The sequence below is a fragment of the Lissotriton helveticus genome, chromosome 12, assembly GCF_964261635.1.
Source record: "Lissotriton helveticus chromosome 12, aLisHel1.1, whole genome shotgun sequence".
In the NCBI taxonomy this organism is placed as follows: Eukaryota; Metazoa; Chordata; class Amphibia; order Caudata; family Salamandridae; genus Lissotriton; species Lissotriton helveticus.
Window position 1 is genome coordinate 395,827,139 of NC_136073.1, and position 14,812 is coordinate 395,841,950.

The following is a 14,812-nucleotide window of genomic DNA, read 5'->3' on the forward strand; positions in this document are numbered from 1 at the left end:
TTTCTTAGCCATATGATACTTTAAAATAGATAAAATATATACATACATAAAAACATTGACTAAAGTACTCAACTGGTGCTTCTAAATACGCCTACCCCGGTGTACCTGACCTAAGCCTAATACGTGGGAAGGAGTAAGTAAGTAGCAGTTTAAGTTAAGTTGGTTTTGCCAAGAATCTGAATCAAGAATTCTCTTTAAGGGTTTAGTCAGCTTCGTACCTGGGTAATAGAAGGCAGGAGGTCTGGTATCTCGCTCTCACTCGATATCCCAGCAACCCGCAAGGGTGGCTGGAAACACCGGAGCTGGATTTTCTCGGCTGGAGAAAAAGACAGCGTCTTTCTCAGTGCGTCAAAAGGGAGGGGCGGCGTCCGTGGGCTCTCGCATCAGCTGGGCTCTCGGGCAAGTAGATAGCCGCTCTGCTCCAAACCACCGTGTGTTTGCTTAAGGCAACGTTGGTATATTTATACCTGAAAGGTGCCGGGTTTGACGTAAGGTTGGACATAAGACGTCAATAAAAGATGTCACTAAGAACTGGCCGTTCTCTCAGTGCTCGCAGGAGTTCTAGGACAAATCAAAACAGAAGCATGGGGAATTCCCAGGTTGCTGGAGGTTTGGTCTGTTTAAAGAACGCGTTGTACTTTCTAGGAGTTTGGGGAAGTAGCCTTGCTTAAATTGGACTGCATGGGCTACGACTTAATATGGATATGATTCTTATGCCTTTATAAGGATATTATTTATTATAGCCATACAAGGGCATAAATTGGGAATATCGAATTAGGGTCCTAGATAGAAATACAACAATATAAAATATTTACTGTGTGCTATTCACGATAATACTGTTTTTAGAATTCGTGGATTACACCAAAATGTACGAGCATTACCCAGCTATAGCAACATAATTCATGCGGTTGCTTGGTTACACACTTTAAGGTACCACATCTATTATGTTCTCATACTGGCCAAAAAATAACCAGTCAGCCATGCACTTTGAGCAGTGAGGAGGAATCGGACAGAAACTGGACTGCTTAACAAACTGCCCAGAGGTAGAAAGTGCCATACTACCCAGGGGTAGAAAGTGCCATATAAATAATGTAATCTGACCACTTTTAAGTGCTTAAGACCTTATAAGAGGTATGGAAAGTGCCTCATAAATAACCATGCAATACAACTTGTTTCAAGACTCTTGGGCAGGCAAGAGATAAAGAATTTGCTGCCAAGGTGTTTGCTGTATGGTACAAGTTGGCATGTGGGCAAACTAAAGATGCAGAGAAATGTTTGCAGAAACGAAGTGTTTAAACTGAGCTACAGGGCAGGAAGAGAGAAGGTGTGCCGAGAGAGATCGCGTGATGCTGGAGCAGAACGGCGGGAGAGCAAGAGTGTGTGTTTATATCAGTCAGTGTGGTTCCAGAATGGTTTTAAACTGCCATGTGATGGAATCCTCTGGCACACAGCCCATAGAAGGTGGTATGCATGGCTTTTATATAGGCAAATCAATGAACAACAAACCACAAGTAATACATTACAAAAAATAAATTACTGAAGGATGCTTGGATTTGTTTATGTATTTCACTTGCCAAAGTATACACTGGGTGAAGTGAAAGTAAGGGGTGACTGTATATCCAGTACAAAAAATAAATAATGATTTCAACAATAAAGCACAACTAGCATTTCCAATGCAATAGGTCGCGCAATTACAAGAGTTTGAGCTAGTGGCATTGTAAATTACTATACCTTATATTTAGTTTTTTTCTTTCAAAACATAAATAAAAGGCATTGTTATTTATAATGCTAATAGCTTAAACTCTTGTATACTGAACATGTTGGAACCATCTATCTGCAGTGATAGTGATCTTATACCTACATCTGCAGTGATGTTGGTGATCTCACACCTATTTAGGTTTAGTGATAGTGATTACATACCTATATCAGCAGTAATGGTTATTTTACACCTATATGTGCAGTGATGGTGACCTCACACCAATATATACAGTGATAGAGATCTATCACTGTATATCTGCAGACGGTGATCCTATACCAATATGTACAGTAATCGAGATCTCACACTTATATCTGAATTGTCACACTAATATCTGCAGATAGTTTCTTTAACACCTATATCTGCAGTGTTGGTGACCTGTTCAAGTAGACGAGAAGGCAATAAAAGGTAGCTATCTATTGGAATAATAAAGGAGTACGACAAGTGGTGTTGCGGAAATGCGTGGAGATGGTGTGAAGTGCGTGGAGATGGTGTGGTGATGTCTAGCCATATGTAAATGTGCTGTGAAAGCTTTGTTGTGAGGATAAAAGGGAAGTATCGGAGCGGGATGCATGAGCCATTAGAAGCTATATGTGAGTAATGTTGAACGGAATGCTATAGTAAGTAAACATACGCTTGTGTGTGCACACCTAGAAAAATTTACCTGAAAACATAGTGCTGTGCAAAGCTTTGCAGTGTCCAGTGGCCCCTAAACTGTACAAAAAGCATATGCTCATGTGAGCGCATCTTAAAAAACAAATACCAGAAAACAAAGCGCTGTGAAAAGCTCTGCAGTGTCCAGCGCACCTACACAGTGCAAGCAACATATGCCCATGTGGGCGCATCTGTACAAACCTATGGGAAAAGAAGGCGCTGTAAAAAGTTGAGCAGTGTAATATGCGTGTGTATGCACTTTTAAAAGGGCAAAGCTACCAGAAAACAAATGTTGGTAGAAAGCTTTGTACTGTCCGGCGAATATATTGCTGCACATAACATATATTACATCTTTAAACATACAACCCCTATCTTATACCGCTGCAGCTGCGCACTGAAAAAACGAAGCGCCGTAAAAGCTAAGGACTGTGCAGCGCCATCTAAACAATTGCAAAAACATACGCTTGTGTCTGCGCCTCAAAAAGGTAAACTTACTGCAGAACAAAGCACAGTGAAAAGCGCAGCAGTGTCCGACGTGATGCAAGCGCCGCACAAATTGGGCTACTGTTTATTACAAAGATTACACATAGAAATGTAAAAAACAAAAAGGAGGAGAGTAAAGTAAGTGGGGGATTAAGTTTGAAACAAATATATCTATTGTGTCTATATTGACACTGGCAGGCTGATAAAATGAGCGGGCTCGCATGTATATAATCCTGTGCGAGCTGATCTCGGTTTGTTCCTTACTTCCCATCTTCAATTTGTGTTCTTAAGTGTGAAGTGGGAGGTTTTAGCTTTAGGAAAAGTGAAAGCGCCATGCGCGCACTGTGTACACGTGGGGACAGCAGATGTGCACCCGTACAGACTGCACATCATCTGTCCCCCTTCAGAGGAGACAGCAGAGAGGAGACGCCATGCGCGTGCACATTGCCTGTCCGTGTGCGCAAATGGTTGGTCTCCCTTCGCTAGTAAAACCCACAAAAATAGAATTGCCAAGGCGAAGAAATTCATGCGCTGCGTTTGCTAGGCGAGAACTAAAAAAGGATTAGAAATGGACAGAACGTAGAGGTGGAATGGGCTGTGGCCTGGACACAAACAGCAATGGCGGCTAGTTAAAGTAGGTGCCAACTGACCTGACTCACCAATAATCTACCCAGCACTATCATTGTGAAAATGTCAGGAGATTCAGGAGTTGAGATCTTGTGGAACCTAATGGGGCAGCTTCAGAGCAGAGTACCGAACCTGAGCCCCAGTAAGCCTCAAGGAAGTCATCAACACCCAAGCTCCGCAGTCAGATGCACAAAAGCACAGGTTGGTGTTTTAAAGAGAAAAGTGCAGGGGCAGGAAAATAAAGAAGGTACATGATTGGACAAACTCACCGACTGAGTATTAATGACAGGCATGAGTGGACAAACAGTACGCACAGAAAACAGCACATGAAAACGTGGCCAGAGCAGGGGTATGGAAAGGCAAGGCTGCAACATCCCCACCTTCACAGTGGAGAGAGAGAAGTGTCAAGGAGAGAAAAGAACAGTACGCCCTTCACGTGTGCACAAAGGTGGTAAGTGGCGCAGTGGAAATCCTCAGCAGAAACAAAAGGAGCAGCTTGGGAAGGGAACTGGAGCGATGTGAGGGAAGGGAAGCCAGACGAGAGTGAGGAGCTTGGCGGTGCTTGAACGGAAAGAAAAGAGTCCATGCTAGCCTCCTACTGATATCTGCAGAATAGAGAAAAGCAAACTCTGAATAGCAGACCTGGGAGCCATGATGGACCCCGAAAAAGACTAAAATAAACACAGTACACGCAAGCACAAGCGGTTCTAATAAATAACTGGTTTGTCTTGAGCTGGGAAAGAGCCCACCAGCTAAGGACCGGAGAGTATTCTGGTATAGGACTTGACACACTGAACGTACAATTAAGGAATAATGCACAACACATTCCCAACACCAAAATAAATTGAGCTAATATGCCTTCAAACACAATGAAGGTTTTAGGGAAAAAAGGAGATCAGCCAATGCAAGAGGATAGTCACTCTCAGGAACAAATAATAATAATAATAATAATAATACTACAGAGTTTTATAGAGCGCGAACAGCTACCTCACAAGTAGGTGTCCCGGCGCTATAGCAGCAGTGTTGTGCCCTTTTTTTGGTAGAGAGCTGGAGTCTATCGTGGTGTCTAGCATGGTTGGGCGAACAGCCAGGTTTTCAGTAAACGCTTGAAGCATGCTTCGGATGGAGCCTGTTGGAGAGCAGGGGGTAGCGAGTTCCATAAAGTCGCCACATTGGCCGAGAAGGTGCGTCCACCTAGCCTGGCTCTTTTTGCTCTAGGGGCTGCAATGCGTACACTGTTGTTGGATCTAAGGGACCGGGCTTGGGTGTATCTTGGTAGTCTGGCTTTCAGGTAATTTGGGCAGTTGCCGAACAGAGATCTATAAGCCAAGGTGAGTGCTTTAAATTTTATTCTGCTTGCCACTGGTAACCAATGAAGGGAAAGGAGATGCGGAGAGATAGAATGCTTGTAAGGAATCCTCATTAAAAGTCTCGCAGCCGCATTTTGGACCATTTGGAGTTGTCGTATAAGATACTTTGGTAAACCCAGATACAAGCCATTGGCGTAATCCAGCCTTGATGTAACTGTGGCATTGATTACAGTTTTTCGGCAGCTAGCTGGTAAAAGTGGGAGAATCTTACGAAGATTTCTCAGTTTGCTCATGCAGCAGCCTGCCACTTGCTGGATATGTGAAGCAAAGGACAGCTTGTCGTCCCACCGGACTCCAAGATTTCTTGCTGAATGGCTGGGCGAGGGAGCGTGTCCCATCTCTGCCGGCCACCATAGCTCAGATGCTGGAGGGGGGGTTTTGCCGAAAAAGATCCCCTCTGTCTTGCTGGCATTGAGTTTTAGTTTATTGATGTTCATCCAGCAGGCCACGTCTTGTAGGCATCCTTTCAAACTCTGAAAGGATGCCTCTGACACTTCTGAATATGGGAACACCAGCTGGGTGTCATCGGCGTATGAAATTGCCTTGATCCCCCAGTTGGCAATTAGTGTGAAGAGTGGAGCAAGGTAAACATTAAATAGGAGTGGGCTCAAGGCCGAGCCCTGGGGGACACCACAGCTGAGGGCTTTAGGAGAAGATGAGACATTCCTTAGTGCCACCTTCTGAGTCCTTTGAGTCAAGTATGATTGTATCCACTCCAAAGCCTGGCTCTGGATGCCCAGCTTCGCCAATCGTAGCAGGAGAATATTGTGGTCGACCGTATCAAAGGCGGCCGACAGATCCAGGAGCACCAATATAGCTGAGTCTCCCGAATCCATCGACCACCTCACTGACTCGGCCACCTCAATTAGTGCTGTTTCAGTGCTAAAGCCGGGTCTAAAGCCTGATTGTGTCTCGTGTAATATTTTGTTTTGCTCAATAAATTGATTCAATTGGCGCTGGATAACTTTCTCAAGCATTTTGCCTGGTGCTGCCAGGAGGGAGATCGGGCGAAGATTGTTGAGGTCCTTGGGGTCCCCGTTTGGTTTTTTCTTTAAGGGGAGTAGAGTAGCATGTTTCCAGATATTCGGGAATGTCCCAGAAGAGATGGACAAATTCCATATATGCTGAATAGTGGGGGCCACGAAGTCGGCTATGCGACTCCAAAGTTTGGGAGGGCATGGGTCGTCCGGCGAGCCCGACTTACATCGGCTGAGTTCTAGCTTAACTGTACTCAGGTCTATCGGAGCAAATTGTGTCAAGATAGCGCGGTCCGATGTAGTGCCAGCTAGATCGTTTTTTTCCGTGATCTTCTCTGGGCCAAAGGACTCGTAGACTTTCTTTATTTTTGAGTAAAAAAAGTCAGAGATGCTATTACAGAATGAGACCGATGGGAGGACATCCCTCTCAACACTCATAGGTTTAAAGAAGGACTGTACTATTTTGAAGGTTTCCCTACTTGGGTGTTCAGCTTGCTGAATAGAGTTCGCATAGAACTGTTTTTTTGCTTTTCTAATAGCTCTATGCAATTTTTTGGATGCTTCCTTATAATAAGTCTTCAGAAGAGGTTCATAGTTTTTCCTCCATAAGCGCTCCAGTTTTTTGCAATCTGATTTTTGTAGTCTGAGCTCCTGAGAGAACCAAGGAGCAGATGGAGAGTCTCGTTTGGATGTAGCGGCCGTCGCCGGGGCAATGGATGTTACCATATTGCCAATCCAGTCATTGAGTAGCCGGGCATCCGTCTCCACATTGGAGGTGAGGGTCGGAGGGTTCTGAGCAAGAACTGGACCCATGATATCGGGGACTAGTTTGCTCCATTGTCTTTTTATGAAAGAGCACTTGCTTGACACAGGTTTATCAACTGTTACTTTGATTAGGAATGGTATCAGAAAATGGTCTGACCATATTAGAGGTAGCGGTGTATCTGCCGACACGTTAGAAATGTTGGTAATTATTAGGTCAAGCGTGTGGCCCGCTCTGTGTGTGGGGTCCTTATTAACGAGTCTGAGGTTAGCTGAGATCAATGTAGACCTCAGTAAATCTGCTGAAGGACAATCTGCCCTGTCCATGTGAACATTGAAGTCTCCGACGACAAGAAACTGAGGGTGAAGGAGGGAGCTTTGGATGATGATATCCATCAAAGTAGTGAGGTTGGGTTCTTTCCCCCCCGGAGGCCGGTAGATAACTAGTCCTGCTAGGGATAGCTGAGATCCCACCTGAAAGCAGAAGTGTAGTCCCTCTAGACCCTGGGTGCATATGGGGGCAGAGGAGGTGAGTGTGAGCTGTTCTTTAAATACAACTGCCACTCCCCCCCCTCTTTTATCACCTAGCCGATTGGAGAAACAAATTTTATATCCAGAGGGGATGGCCAGTGCAATGGCAGTCATGTTATCGTCATTAAGCCAGGTTTCTGTTAGAAACAATATGTCCCACTGGTGACCTTCCAACAGCAGCCATATATCATCTGCATGCTTTGCAAGGGATCTACAGTTCACAAGTCCCGCGCTAAGGTCTTTACTGATTGGTGGTTTGGATTTAGTAGATCCTACAGCCTTTGTACTGGCCGGTATGCCTAGTTGTAGCCCACATGCCCTACAGGTATAAAGGAGAGTGGAGGACCCAAGATCGATACTGTGAGCACAGGTTTCCGCCAAAGTATTGAGAGACCATAGGTTATCCCTCGACCAGACAATTCTATCTTTATGTGCGATCTCACCGTCAGCGTGTCCGGCCCCGGTCGCGGTCTGGTCGCGGACGGGCACAGACGGGCTTGCCTTAGGCGCGCCTTCGGCGCGCAAACGGCGTGCCCGCTGCGCGACCGGGATATGCACATATTTTATACCGTCGCAGGCGGGGGAGGAGTCGGTTTGGGGGCGTGGCCTAGGCAGGGGGCATGGCCTCCGCCCGTGGCGAGGGCGCGAGGGAGCGATGGAGTTTGTTGTGCAGCGTCAGCGCTGCTACGCTGTGACTGCTTGCTAGCTACAAGTGAGTGAAAATTTTAAAACTACACAAGTATTCTGTGACAGTTTAAATTTTAAAAACACAATTCAATCTGTGACACTCAAAGTTTAAAAAAATGTGCCTCGCTCCCGGCTTCCGCCTCAGGAGCACAGCTCTGGAATCTGCCTGGCGCCCAAAAACGACGTCTTTGTAGTGGTCGGTTTGGGGGCGTGGCCTAGGCAGGGGGCGTGGCCTCCGCTCGTGGCGAGGGCGCGATGGAGTTTGTTGTGCAGCGTCAGCGCTGCTACGCTGTGACTGCTTGCTAGCTACAAGTGAGTGAAAATTTTAAAACTACACAAGTATTCTGTGACAGTTTAAATTTTAAAAACACAATTCAATCTGTGACACTCAAAGTTTAAAAAAAGGTGCCTCGTTCCCGGCTTCCGCCTCAGGAGCACAACTCTGTATGATGTGCTGACAGCAGCGAGGAAGTTCAGGACAGCACTGATAAAAAAGATAGATTCAATGGCCACAGATGTAAACCTTCTGTGGAGCTAACTTTCACAAAATCTGAGGCTGTGGAAAAAATGACTGGAAAAGGAATAGAAGTTATCAAGGCTTTGGCAGCAAATGTGGGGAAGCTTTAATCAGAATGACTGCAGCTGGAGGCAAAAGTGGAAGCTGTAGAAGGAACAAAATGACACAGTAACATCCATATTGTCAGAATTTCTGAGAGGGCAGAATACAGAACTGTTTGTCATAGATTTTGTCTTGCAACACATGCAAACAAAGGCCTGTCCAACTTTTTTACTGTTGAGACCATAAACCCAGCAGTGGGTACCTGCAAGAGTAACCAGAGCTTCCCTTCTTTACAGTTAAAGAAACAATTCTGCAGATAGCCAAAGTTCGAGAACAGCAGATTAACAAAGGCACCAAGGTTCTCTCTTTCCTACACCAACCAAATTTTCCGGAAGCAAAGATGGACATTTGAAGCAATGAAGAGGAAACTTAGGTAAAAAACGAACTATGCTATGTTACTCCCAACAAAATTGTAGATCCTGGTGGAGAGAAAGATGTGGCACTTCATTAACCCGGACAACACTTGGGAATGGCTGGAGTTCCATGAGTGCAAGGCTATAGGAGAGAGAAGGCTGAGGGAGAGGAGGGGCTGATCGCTGGTCCGACTAGTTAATAACAAGGGCAAGAACTTCAGAAAGCCTCATTGATAGACACACCAGATGAGGTTGAATAAGCGTAAGGGTTCAGCATCCTTGAACCAGCAACAACAGAGAGGAAAAGGATCCAAACACAGGAGATGAACAATGAGTAAGAAATTACATTACGGTAAAATGCTAATAATGACAAAAGGATAATACATACAGATCAGGCAGGATTTATCCCATCACGGAACACTGCTATGAATATCCGTAGACTCCTACAACTCTTGGAAGCCCATTCATACAGAAAAGAGGAGGCCTGTGTTCTTTCAGTTGATATCAAGAAAGCTTTTGATAGCCTCGAGTGGCCGTATTTTTTTAAAGTGATGAGAGCATTTGGCCTGGGGGGGAAAGGTTTGTAGAATGGACGGCAATCCTCTACAAAAACTCTACCGCCAGCGTTAGAACGAAGGGGGGGGGGGGGGATCTCAGACGCCTGTCCAGTGGGAAGAGGAACGAGACAGGGCTGTCACCCCTGCTGTTTGCGCTGGTAATGGAACCTTTAGCAGTGCATGCCAGATCGGGTAGATATTACCAGGGATTGGAGGTGGCAGGACAGCTGCAATATATAGCACCATATGCAGATGACCTCCTGATGTTCCTGGCTAATTCCGGAGAGGCTCTACGAGGAGCCAAGGATCTCTTGAGTGCACTGGGGAGAGTCGCTGGGCTTAAGGTAAACTGTGCCAAGTTGTGTATCTTTCCTACAAACTCGGGGAGGGTTGGACCTCTATCAACGTAAGACGTGACGTGGGTAAATAGATGCCTCACCTAATTATGTGTCCAGATTTCTCATGACCCTGTAGATCTGTTTGAGGGTAATATAGGACGTGCCATGCAAGGTACCAAGGGCAACTTTGAGTTTTGGGGGACCCTCCCACTGTCTGTAGCTTGCAGGGTGGCATTGGTAAAAATAGTCATACTGCCTAGACTTCTCTACTATTTTGGGTCGCTTCCAGTTTGGATTCCACCTAGAACTTTCGCTCAACTCACCACACTGGTTATGGGGTTTTTATGGGGCACGGGAAGGTGGAGGGTAGCACTCTTCACAATGATGAGACCTAGAGCAGAGGGGGGGTTCGTGGTGCCGGATTTCGAAGCATACTATCATACTGCGCAACTCCAGTGGTTCACGAAATGGATGGCAGGACGCCTTAGGAACACGACGGACCCGGGAGGTTCGGACCGGAGTTTGCGGCTTCTGTCCCGGGTGTTGTTGGGCCTTCCTCTGAGAGATCAGGCAGCCTTCTCGGACCTTCAGACGGTGCGAAAGTGCTGGAACCGGGAGCTCTCAGTCCAGAAAGGGATGGAGGTAGTTTGAGGGGAAATGGGGGGTGTTCGTTGTTTGATGTTAATTGAGGAGTGGCAATCCGAGGAATCTCGTATCTATTTGTGTACTTCGCGCAGCACGGCAGGGAGAAGAACTGAGGGTGAATCCTCATTTGCAAAAGTTATGTTATTAATCAAAGGCGAAAGACAACTTACGCATTGGGGGAGGCAGTCAGTTCAAACCCAGTCATATATGGCAGTAGAAGGGGGGGATGATGGGGGTGTTTCGGTTATGTTGTTTAGCAAAGTATACTTTTATGAGCAACAAAATCCACTGATCACATATGACTTACGCAGGTATGTCTTGTCAACCATTACACGCACAAAAAGGCAGCAATACACAACTTAAGATCTTCATGTGGAATGTGAAAGGATTGAGCCACAAGATTAAAAGTGGAGCATTAGTTTGTCCTAATGTACATACGTATGTGGCAATGTTAAAAGCAGCCCATCTGTGGTTGGAATAACTGCAAATTCCTGGGGAGAACGAAATGGGCATGCAGGGTACACATTAAGGTCAAGGGGGGACAGTGGCTCAGATCCTGAATGAATGGATATTATATTGCAAGCCCAACAGCTACCTTAATTGGGGAGGGGATGATTCTAACCAAGTTCTCGCCATCTGACAGACTGTCACAATACATGGGTGGGGGATCACAAAACTGTAGTAATCCACTGCGGCTTTGAGGTTCTGGGACATATGGTGAGGTGGGAACCATGACACTTTACGGTTATAGGCTGTTTCCATCTGTCACGTAGAACAGAAGGGTCACAAAAGTGTGATACCTTGCAAGCGGGATAACTGACCATTCCTCATGATGAATACAAAAAGTGATGGATGGAATGCTTGAATTAATCTCAGCCACTGGTACGTACTTTGGCCGCATTCATCAATATTTTACACACCATGCCACCTCAGTTTGGACCCAGCCATATGCAAATCAGTCTTGACCCGGCTCCATTGGGAAACATCCAGCCCAAACTGCCAGGCCTGATCCTTCCAGAACCAGAACACAAGAAACACAGGACCGGTTTTGGCCCTCATCAGCCAGGTATACCCTGGTTGCAGTGACACAGGGTATACTTCATTTCCCATTGATGGCAACATTTGAATCCAGAATGTTACAAACACAAAGGAACTGGAGACTAAATATGTGTGAATTCCAGGACAAAGTGAATAAATGCTTGGCCTCTGAGACTGACTGCTACTTTAAGGGAAATGTATACTAAATCTTTGTGGTAAGCATAATAGACAGTTCTGGTAAGGGGGAGGCATTTTAAAAATCTCAGGGAAGAAAAAACAAGAATCAGAGAGACTATCAACAGAAGAACAACCTGGGGGAGGGGATGGTCTGGGAAAAGGCTATTTCAGTGACCTGATGGTGTCACTAAGATCCCTGATACAAACTAAAAGAGAAGAACAGACGGAACTAGCCAAAAGAGGAACCAGAACACAGTATTGAGGCAGGCAACATTAACTGTACAGACAGGTGGGGGGCTCTGCTTAGCTGCCCATTACTATCCTTAATTATCCTGCATCAGCGCGATTCTTTTCAGCGCCCAACACACAGCCTGACACCTCTGGGATATCGGCAGACCACCGGAGCCGGTTTCGCGCATGACGGGAGCTGACAGGACCAAAGGTGCGAGAGGCGATCCTGATGGCGAAGGAGGCCGTGAAGACGCGACCTTGCTTGCTCCCAGGCCCGAGGCCCGAGCGACGTGCCTGTGCGTGCGGCAAGCGTGAGTACTGTTGACCGGTGGGCACTCGAAACACACGCCCTGAGCTGCGAAACCACTGATTGCGAGGGGGGAGGTGCCTTCTACACAACCTGCCCCCCCTTGTACTACAACGCAAAGTTGAGCAACAACGCAACGGGAGATATATCGCTCCCATCGCTGCGACCATTACGAGGAGATGACCCTGAGCCTCGGAGAACCACCCAGAGCCGCGAGTCACAACCAGGGGGAGATCGGTGAGAGGGGCGCGAAGACACGCACAGCCACGGCCAAGCCAGATAGCTACACGGGGACCCCTGCAACTCTGAGCCTGGCGCTCGGCCCTATAAAGGGAGCGAGTCCTATATCGACGCAGCGACTTCCACCCTGGGACCCCATTGGGGCCTGGCGCACAGCCAGACCAGACGGAGAGCATTCGGGGGGCATTTGATGAACACGGTGCCTTTTGCGGAGGGCGCGGCCCCAAAGTCACGCAAGTTGTTAGATCTGGGGTCTTTATAATACTGTAGGCCCCAGGACCTGTTCAGAGGCGGCTAGCCAGGAGATATGTGGTCCCCAATATAAAACGAGCACATAAGAACAAGTAACAATGAGTAACACCAGACTCAGTACCCTATATAAATGGATCACAGTAATGTTATGTAAATTAAATGGGGATAGGGCAAAAGTTAAAGGAAAAATACATTTGATCAACTCAATTTATTGGGTGCTGTCAAAAGAATGGATTCTCACCCATGAGGTTTCAGGAGAACTAGGCCAAACCAAAGTAGTAGTGGCTAACCTAGACGCGCCTCAGGCTTAAAACAAAAAAAACAAATGAGAATTATGGAACCAGGGTGAATGCAACACTAACAAAGCATGAGGGAAAGAAAACTAAGCTAGCCTCAGTTTGTGTCACAAAGACAAGTCATGTCTGATAATATGATGCTAGAATGTTGTGATTTCAGCAAACCATACATCTTAGCTGGGAATTGAAAGATATCCTTAGATCCCAATACTGATAACTTCCCTCAGTGCAGTGAAGCTGGAAATCAGTTTAAGCACAATTTGAGTCTGACCTATAATCTAGAAAATGCTAATGACAGACTATGTGAGCTGGGTATTCAACTTTTATCATCACTCAGTTTAACCCTCAAAGAACCCTTATTGGGAGAAAAACTGGTCAAGTAAAATGAATGGTCTCTATGTATGTTTGTGGTATTTGTATAATGCAAACATAGTCGATGAGGCAGCAGAACACGGTCTCTAGGATGAGGCAGATCCACAACTCGTACAAAGCAGGCATACTGTGTTCAGATTTTAAGAGATCATTGGGAAGCATTGCTAAACAAAGATCAGGCTCCAGACAGTAATTGCTGGCCATGACTGCTTTTCCAAGCAAAGGGCTTCTGGCCAGGTACAAAAAATGAAAAATGCACCGGAAATAAATCATGACACGGGCAAAATAAGGCATGTCATCAGAGAAGGAGACAGTATGCCAGTGATCACTCAGTACTCAGCCCTACTGAGGACTTCTATCCCCAATAAACATGTCTTATCTGCTCAGGAAGTAACACGGTTTGGAAGAGTCAAACAATTACTGCATCCTATGAGTCAGATGAGGGACTTCAATGACTTTAAAGATAGGACACTTTACACCTGTAATTCATGAAGGTACACTAGTGGAATATTAACCCCGGAAATAGCACTAATCCTTTAAAGAGTGCAAATCAAAATCTCTGAATTTTAAAAAACCTAATAAAAAAATGTAAGTGTACAGGAGAATACCAAATCATATTTTTATAGGCAGTAAACGTTGGACACAGAGACAATACAGATCAACCGCAGTATTATTACAATACTTTACAAAGTGTAGAATAATTCTACTGTAAAAAGATATATGGTTACAAATGTAGATAAGTTGGGGCGCAGTGACCCTCTTGATGACAAACTGGCGCTATAGCCTATGCACATTCTGGTCAAAACGTTTGTGCAATATTAAAGTAGCAGTGTCCTAAAGCTAGAGTACGTCAGCAACCTAATAATTTTTGGCACTTTACCAGAGGAGAGTTACTGTGCGAGAAGCCAAACGAAAACACATTTTGCTAAACTAGCAGCTTGCAAAATATTCGTACTAATAGAGTGGTGATGCACGAATCATCTGGGATTACAGAAGGAAAGCAAAAATGTATGAAGGGTTCCAATGTCAGGCCATTAGGTATAAAAGAAATGTTTTCAAGGAGGAGGTCTGGAATGCTGTAAAATATACAAGCTCCAATAAATGTACTACTGCTGTTAGAACGCCAACAGATTTGCAGTACAAATACAATTTGGGTGTCTTCAATCACTATAAAGTGAGCACAACAAGTTGCCCGACAATCATGCCAAACCAATTTAATTAAATCAGGGAAGAGTGAAGACCAAAAATAAAGAAAGAAAACATGCACGGTTGATCAACAGAATTTTGCAATTAAATAATATTTTACAGGACAAACAACAGTATCGATGCCATCTTTAATAAATACACTAAAGTATACAAAAGATACAAAGTTATACCTGGCTAATGAGGCCTCACTGAAACTGGTCCTGGGTTGCTTGTGTTCCGATTCTTATGACCTGGTTTGGCAGTTTGGGCTTGACTGTTCCAACTCGAGTAGGGCCAAAATTGATTTACATGAGACTGGGTCCAAACTGAAGTGGCACGGTGTGGAAAATACTAA

General features: G+C 45.4%; 1 protein-coding gene across 1 annotated transcript in view; it reads right to left on the reverse strand.

The window, feature by feature from the left end:
* GARRE1 (granule associated Rac and RHOG effector 1) overlaps nucleotides 1-14,812 on the reverse strand; it is a 437,745-nt gene that overhangs the window by 128,147 nt on the left and 294,786 nt on the right. The gene's annotated exons all lie outside the window — the stretch shown is intronic.